Source organism: Myotis yumanensis, unplaced genomic scaffold (genome assembly GCF_028538775.1).
Source record: "Myotis yumanensis isolate MYYU_CA2020_CCGP unplaced genomic scaffold, mMyoYum1.0.hap1 SCAF_13, whole genome shotgun sequence".
In the NCBI taxonomy this organism is placed as follows: domain Eukaryota; kingdom Metazoa; phylum Chordata; class Mammalia; order Chiroptera; family Vespertilionidae; genus Myotis; species Myotis yumanensis.
The window spans coordinates 50,305,907-50,313,203 of record NW_027223764.1 but is presented as its reverse complement, the minus strand read 5'-3'; the positions used below and the strand labels follow the sequence as shown (position 1 = coordinate 50,313,203).

Below are 7,297 nucleotides of genomic sequence, written 5' to 3'. Positions count from 1 at the left end.
TATCTATAAGTATGGTGTCTCATCACATTTGCTATCCTACAAATTAGATTGTGAAATACTCTTTAAGGCCATGAGTCTGCCTACCACACCATTTTCTACCCTTGAATGTCCAACACCTTGCTATCTTATTTAAAAAGTCAGTGCCAAAAAAACTTCAGTATAAGAGGTGGTCTTGACCTTCAAATAACACCCACCTTAGTTGGGAAATTCAAAACATGATACAATCAATAGTTACAGCAATCATCACAACTTGCATATATGTGGCTAGAGTTCATGCCAATCTACCATATTCCCTAAAGACCATGTGTCATTCCACTCCCCTGATTTCTTTATACTTTTCCACTATCCTCTAAAAGTCTGGCTTACTGGTTTTTTCCTCAGATATCTCCTCCATAAAGTCTTCACTAACGTCCTCCCAGGTCTGGCTACGTGAAACGAATGTGCCCCTCTCATGTGCTATACTGGTAGTGTGTTTGTTAGGTGTCAAGACGCATCATACTCACCCTAGGCTGTGGCACTTTGTTGGCATTCCTGTCACCCCCACAGATAATGTACAGGAAGCCCTCATGGCTCACCCTCATTCCCTGAACTTGGCAATGAGTTACTTTAATGAAGCTGACACTGGATAGGAGAGATGATTCATCTGCAGGTCACCATTGAATGTCTGAATCATCTCATGTCAAAGCAGAAAGAACAGGATGTTAAACTCTGATCAAGACCTGCCTCAGTATGATGGTCTACACCTTTATCAACAGCCGGGTGTGGCACAGATTGGGGGGGAGGGGGGAAATTGATCAGAAGCAGGATCTACATGCGCCTTAGAAAAGAAAGGGCAAGAGCCAAAGAGAAGTGTCCAGGAGAACTAGGTTGAGGTGATTCTCCAGTGTTTTCTTACCCTGGATAAGACATCCTCAAGAATCCTTCAGCCCCTTGTTCGGGCCCAGGGCTGAATTCTCTGCTGAAGAATTCAGCCTCCCAGATGCATTGTTGAGGGAAAAGAAAACATGCCATTGTAAATATACACATCAATGGTCTAAACTTCACATCATTTGAAGTTTATTCATATGAATAAGCCCGTGAGAGCCCAGAAAAACTCTAGCTGCTTTGCCTTCAAATCTGAAGGCATCCACACCAAAGAACTGTGCCAAGAAGGCCCTGTGGGGTGGCTGATCTACCTGCTGCCCTGTCGGCAATGGGTCTTCCACAACTGGGACTTGCACATCTCCCCATCACCAAGAAGGTTCTGGGAAGGGCCCTGGAGCTGGAGGTTTGGGATCCATAAAATCTCCCATCAAGAAATGGAACTTGTGGGAGAAACCAAGATGGCGGCATAGGTAAACACCGGAAATTGCTGCCTCCCACAACAAATTCAAAAATACAACTAAAAGACAAAACGGACATCATCCAGAAAAACAGGAAGGCTGGCTGAGTGGAAATTCTACAACTAGAAGGAAAGAGAAAAGCACACTGAGACTCAGAGAAGGTGCGGAAGTGCAGAGGTATGGTGGAGCTGGCAACTGAGGACGGGGCTGTCTTTTTCAATCAGGAGGGAGTCTCAAGCTCCCGACTGCTCTGAACTCCAGTTCTGGGCGAGTCTCTGGGAACCAAGACTCATATGGGGAGAAACTGGACTGTCTGTCATCGGTCAGAACTCGAGGGCGGCTTTCTCTCAGAGGTGCTTGCAGCGATTACCCTGAGATGAGGGGCCTCTTAGGGTAGGACTGAGGATCAGCCATAGCTGTTTGCTCCACCCTGTTGATTCCCTGAGACCCCACCCCACCCAAGCTGTGCACAGAGGCTTTTGCATATGAAAGGCCTGGCCCTTTGCAATCTGAAAATTACCTAACAAACTGCAGCTGGGTCAGAGAGAACCAGAACTTCCAAAAGAAGGTCCAAGGCCCCACAGCAGCTTGCATTGCTTCACAGCTGGGCCTCATCTAGGCACCTCCAAACCCCAAACAAAGAAGAGGAATCTGCAGATCTCTCCATAGCTCCTGCTGGGTAGCCTTAGGCAGAGGCTAAATTAGCACCTCCTTAGAGATCCAAGAGCCAGTGTACCCAGTGGTCAGAGTGGGACCATCCAGATTCCAACTCCTCAGATCCATAAGGGACACACTCAGGGGGCAGACTCAGTGAGCACCAAAGCCCCACTGAAGCAAGTCTTGCCCCAGAAGGGTGTCTCCAGCACAGAAGTTCTCCCACTGTAGACACAGCTGATTCTCACAGCCAATTGGCCTGGAGGTCAATTCCTCTCAGTGATACCTACAACAATCAAGGCTTAACTACAACAAGACTGTGCACAAAGCCCACAAAGGGGTGCACCAAGAGTGTCCACCTCAGGTAATTGGGGAGGCTGAGCCACTGGGCCCTATAGGACACCTAGCATGGAAAGCCACTCTATCAACACAGAGAAGAATAAAAAATGCAGAGACAAAGAAACAGGTCACAAATGACAGAAATGGAGAAAAGCAAACTTCTGGATATAGAGTTCAAAACCACACTTATAAGGTTTTTCAAGAATTTAGTGAGACCCTCAAGAAATCTAGTGAGACCCTCAAGGATATGAAAAGGACCAACTAGAAATTAAGCATATACCGACTGAAATAAAGAATATTATACAGAGTTCCAACAGCAGACTCAAGGATTGCAAGAATCAAGTCAATGATTTGAAATACGAAGAAGCAAAAAACACCCAACCGGAAAAACAAAAAGAAAAAAGAATCCAAAAATATGAAGATAGTGTAAGGAGCCTCTGGGACATCTTCAAGCGTACCAACATCTGAATTATGGGGGTTCCAGAGAAGAGAGAGAGCAAGATATTGAAAACCTATTTGAAGAAATAATGACAGAAAATTTCCCCTACCTTTTGAAAGAAATAGACTTACAAGTCCAGGAAGCACAGAGAACTCCAAACAAAAGGAATCCAAAGAGGACCACACCAAGACACATCATAATTAAAATGCCAAGAGCAAAAGACAAAGAGAGAATCTTAAAAGCAGCAAGAGAAAAACAGTCAGTTACCTACAAGGGAGTACCCACATGACTGTCAGCTGATTTCTCAACAGAAACTATGCAGGCCAGAAGGGAGTGGCAAGAAATATTCAAAGTGATGAATAGCAAGAACCTACAACCAAGATTACTTTACCCAGCAAAGCTATCATTCATAATTGAAGGTCAGATAAAGAGCTTCACAGATAAGAAAAAGCTAAAGGAGTTCATCACCACCAAACCAGTATTATATGAAATGCTGAAAGGTATCCTTTAAGAAGAGGAAGAAGAAGAAAAAGGTAAAGATACAAATTATGAACAACAAATACACATCTATCAACAAGTGAATCTAAAAATCAAGTGAATAAATAATCTGATGAACAGAATAAACTGGTGAATATAGTAGAATCAGAGGCATAGAACAGGAATGGACTGACTATTCTCAGGGGGGAAACGGGTGTGGGGGGGTGTGGGAAGAGATTGGACAAAAATTGTACACCTATGGATGAAGACGGGGGGGGGGGGGTAATGGCAGAGGGTGGGGTGGGAACCGGGTGGAGGGGAGCTGTGAGGGGGGGGCGGGGGAGAGGAACAACTGTAATAATCTGAGCAATAAAGATTTAATTTTAAAAAAAAGAAAGAAAGAAATGGAACTTGTGCCCCTCCCCTTGATTCTGGACTGGGCCTGTGACTGCGTTCACTTCTAGAATGTGGATATTCTGAAACTTGCAAGCCCAGGCACTAAGAAAACCTGACCACCTTCAACTCCTTCACTTAGAACCCCGAGGCTGACCACATAAGAAGTCTAAGCTAGAGAGAGAGGCCATATGGGGAGGACCTAGAGGAGAAGACGCCACATGGAGATAGAGGACACATAGAGTAGCACTGGGGGCCCAGCTCCATCTGACTGCAAGCACATGAGAGGTCCCCAGAGAGACAGTAAAGCTGGGGAGGGAGAGCCTTTTTTCTAGCAGGGGCCATTTGGATATTTATAACATCATCTGCAGGCCATACAAAATTGCCAACTTAACAATTAGCCTGCTATATATTTGGTCAAACATTTAATTCACTCACCTCTAATGCTTTGGCAGGGCCAGACCAAGTGATTTTGCCATCCTTATGTGGCCTGTGGGCCGGACATTCCCCAGCCCTACAGTAGAGAAACCAGCTGGCTGAGCCCCAGGAGACCCATGGAATTATGAGGTATTAAGTGGTTGTTGTTTAAGCCACTAAGTCTGAGGGTAGATTTCTAGGCATAAATAACCAAAACGCCACCCCAGGCAATTCCCACCGATCTTCCTTTCAATTGAGCCTCACAAGTGTTTACTGGGTTGAGTTCGATGCTTCACTCTGTAGATCTCACTGGATTCTCTCCTTCTGTATGAGACTATTTACAGGTAAGGAACTGGGACTCGAGTTGGTTAAGCAACTTGCTCATTGCAGAGGGAGTTAGAAGGAAATTGAACTCAAATGCTGACTGCCTGTGCCGTTTCCCCTTCACTAGCCCAGCCCATCCCACCCTAATGCTCCCCTGCGGCCTCACTGTGGGGGCCTCGCGTGTTCTCAGCGCTGTGCTCTGAAAGGTTTTCTCAGCACACACACCACAAAAAGTGTCATAAATGCAGGGACAGCTTCTCCTGATCTATAGTCCCCATAGCTTCTAACACAGTGTGAGCACACAGTGGGAGCCTAATAAATGCCTGCTGTTTAAAACACAGATCTATTGATTACAACAAAAATAGAGCAGATTGGAATTTTCCAGAAATGCGGCTGCACCAGGATTTGTCTCTGAGTCTGTTCAGGTCTCTATTTCCGCAGAGACCTGGCATAGGGAGAACAGTTTCCATGCATTTCCTATATGAATGGGATTGAGTCCCTGATAGATAAAGTGAATTGTTGAAAAAAATTTATTCAGCTTCCAAATCTCCTAGAAGAGGAGCCCCCAGACCACAGGCCAGCTCACTCTTCCCACATCAACTTTGCCCGAAGTGAATAGCCTGAGATTGGGGTGCTATCCTTAGCTACTTAATTAAATTGACAGATTCCATGTTTTTTAATTAACGCTGTGATTATGTCCATTACAAAAGCCTGTGATCCCTCTGCCAGCCTGGCAGGTAAGGAAAACTCAGCGTGGTCAATTCCTATGGAAGGGCCTCGGTGACACCGTCCCCGGCCAGGGCAGATGAAAACAGAAACATTTCACCTCTAGGTATTGATTGTGTAACTTTGGGCAAAATTGTTAACCTTTTTAAAGAGCCCAATCCATGCAGTGGTAATTTGAAAATAAAATCCTGCTTCCTGCAATGTTGTCAGGACTAAATGAAACAGAAAATATGCATCACTTGGCACACTGTGCAGCACAAGGCCAGCCCCTACAAGTGTGAGTTTCCACATGAGGTGAGAAAAGACTCAAATTTGTCCTGACAAGTGTTCTGCATCTTCCATCATGTCAGACTCATGCCCTCACCTCCTCCTTTGCCTCCCAGGCCAGTCGGGACAAAGCACAGTATCTGCGAGGCTCAGACTTTCCAAGCTGCTTCCTCTCGGCCTCCTGGCAGCTCATAGCCTAATGGGCTGCGAGGAGCCGTGGCAGAGTGAAACCCCTTTCTCTCTGGACAGTCTGATCTCGACAACTGTGGGTAGGAAATTCCATGCAGTGGCAGTTGCCAAAGCCGGCCTGGCTCCCACAGTGGCTCAGCACAGGTGACCCCCATGCGCACCAAGCAGGTCCCTGCAGGTAGGTTCTGCCTGGTGTGTGTCAGGAAGGCAGCCGATGCCTGTTCTCCCAGGACTTGGCAAAGAGCAAGCCATCCAGCATCTGTAGGTACTGGCAGGAGGGCTACTGCGCCTGTGCACTCGCAGGTACCATCACAGGAGCCTCTGCTGCGGCTGGTGATGCTGTGGGCTCCGTGCCCACCGTGTGCCCTCCCCGCAGTCACCCTCCGTCTGACCTCACTGCATCTGTTGTGAAAATCAACTTGCATGAGCCTGGGGAAAAGGGGGGAAGAGAGCACTGGTACTTAGAGACCCAACTCTCTCCGGCATGGCTGAAGAGAAGGCTTGCCCCAGTGTGGTGAGTACCCCAGGAGGCAGTCACGCGAGGGCAGCCCGGAGATGAATCCGGTCCTGCCGGAACTGGGCCGCTGAGGAGTGGCCTGATTGCTCAGAAGCCCGCAGCTCCCACAGCAAGCAGCAACTGTGCCCCCGTGGGCCGGAGAGTGCGATGCAGGGATGCTGTGTCTACCTGTGTGGGGACATACGTGAAATCTGTCCTTACCTGCACCCCTTTGACCCAGAGCAAAGGACAGCTCGCGAGATCTGCATGGCAACACTCAAACACAAGAGGGTAAGGCCTTTGCTTCCAGGCAAGTCCGGACAAAGGGCAGCATCTGCATGAAGTGATCCTCAAGGGAGGAGATTGGGATTGGGATTCTCCCAACATCAGCCACACCTACTGCTCGTCCTGCATCCGACAGTGGAGTTGTGCTAAGAGTTCCACAGCCCGCCGTCCAGTCTTGTCTAGCAGGCCATGTGCTGTCAGTTTGTGATTCCCGGTGTGTATTTGGGTAGGAGATCAGAATAAAGAGAATGGGCTGATTGAAGCTGTCAAACAGGGAACGGGGAAAGGTTGTAAGCGCTCTGGGCAAGGCGAGGGGGCCGCCCATCTGGAAACAAGTGTCTTTACCGCCATGCTTACCCGATGGCACTGCAGAGCCTGAGAAACCTCGGCAGCAGCTCAGTTCTGAATCCCCATCAGGTTCGTCAATTCAGTGCGGCTCTGGTTCCATGGAGAACCAGGGAAGCCGGCATGTCCCCCACACTGATGATGTTGACATGGCAGAGCTTGGGGACCTCTTTATGCGCCTGTCTGGGGCGGAGCCGTCAGAACCCTGGAGGATAGAGGGTCGGCCCTGCATCTCGGGCTCCACCAGCAGGGCCGTACTTGGATAGGAGTGGTGTTCTGTTTAACCTTGGTCTCGTCCATTCTCCCTTAGTACAGCCGGAGAAGACTGAAGGATGTGAAGTAACCTAACAAGTCTATGGAATCACTACTTTCATAGCTGACATCTTAGCTGCACCTCAAGCTCCTCGGGGGACCAGTTAAACAGCCAGACTGAGTGTTGATTGATTGCTCTTAAAGCAAGCATGGCTCCTGTCCCTCATGATTGTTAGCTCCCTAGAAACTACACTCAACTTGCAGTTGCCCCGAAAGCAGATTTCTTTGTCTTTCCAAAGGATTTTTCACTCCTGAAAATGACTCCTATAGTGAACTTCCATACACTTAATTAGGGTGTGGTCAACACTTGAT

At 47.9% G+C, this 7,297-nt stretch overlaps 1 pseudogene; it reads left to right on the top strand.

Annotated features, from left to right (window-relative positions):
* The first annotated feature begins 5,307 nt into the window (after positions 1–5,307).
* LOC139022212 (E3 ubiquitin-protein ligase makorin-2 pseudogene) lies at positions 5,308–7,016 on the top strand (annotated as a pseudogene).
* Positions 7,017–7,297: the final 281 nt, after the last annotated feature.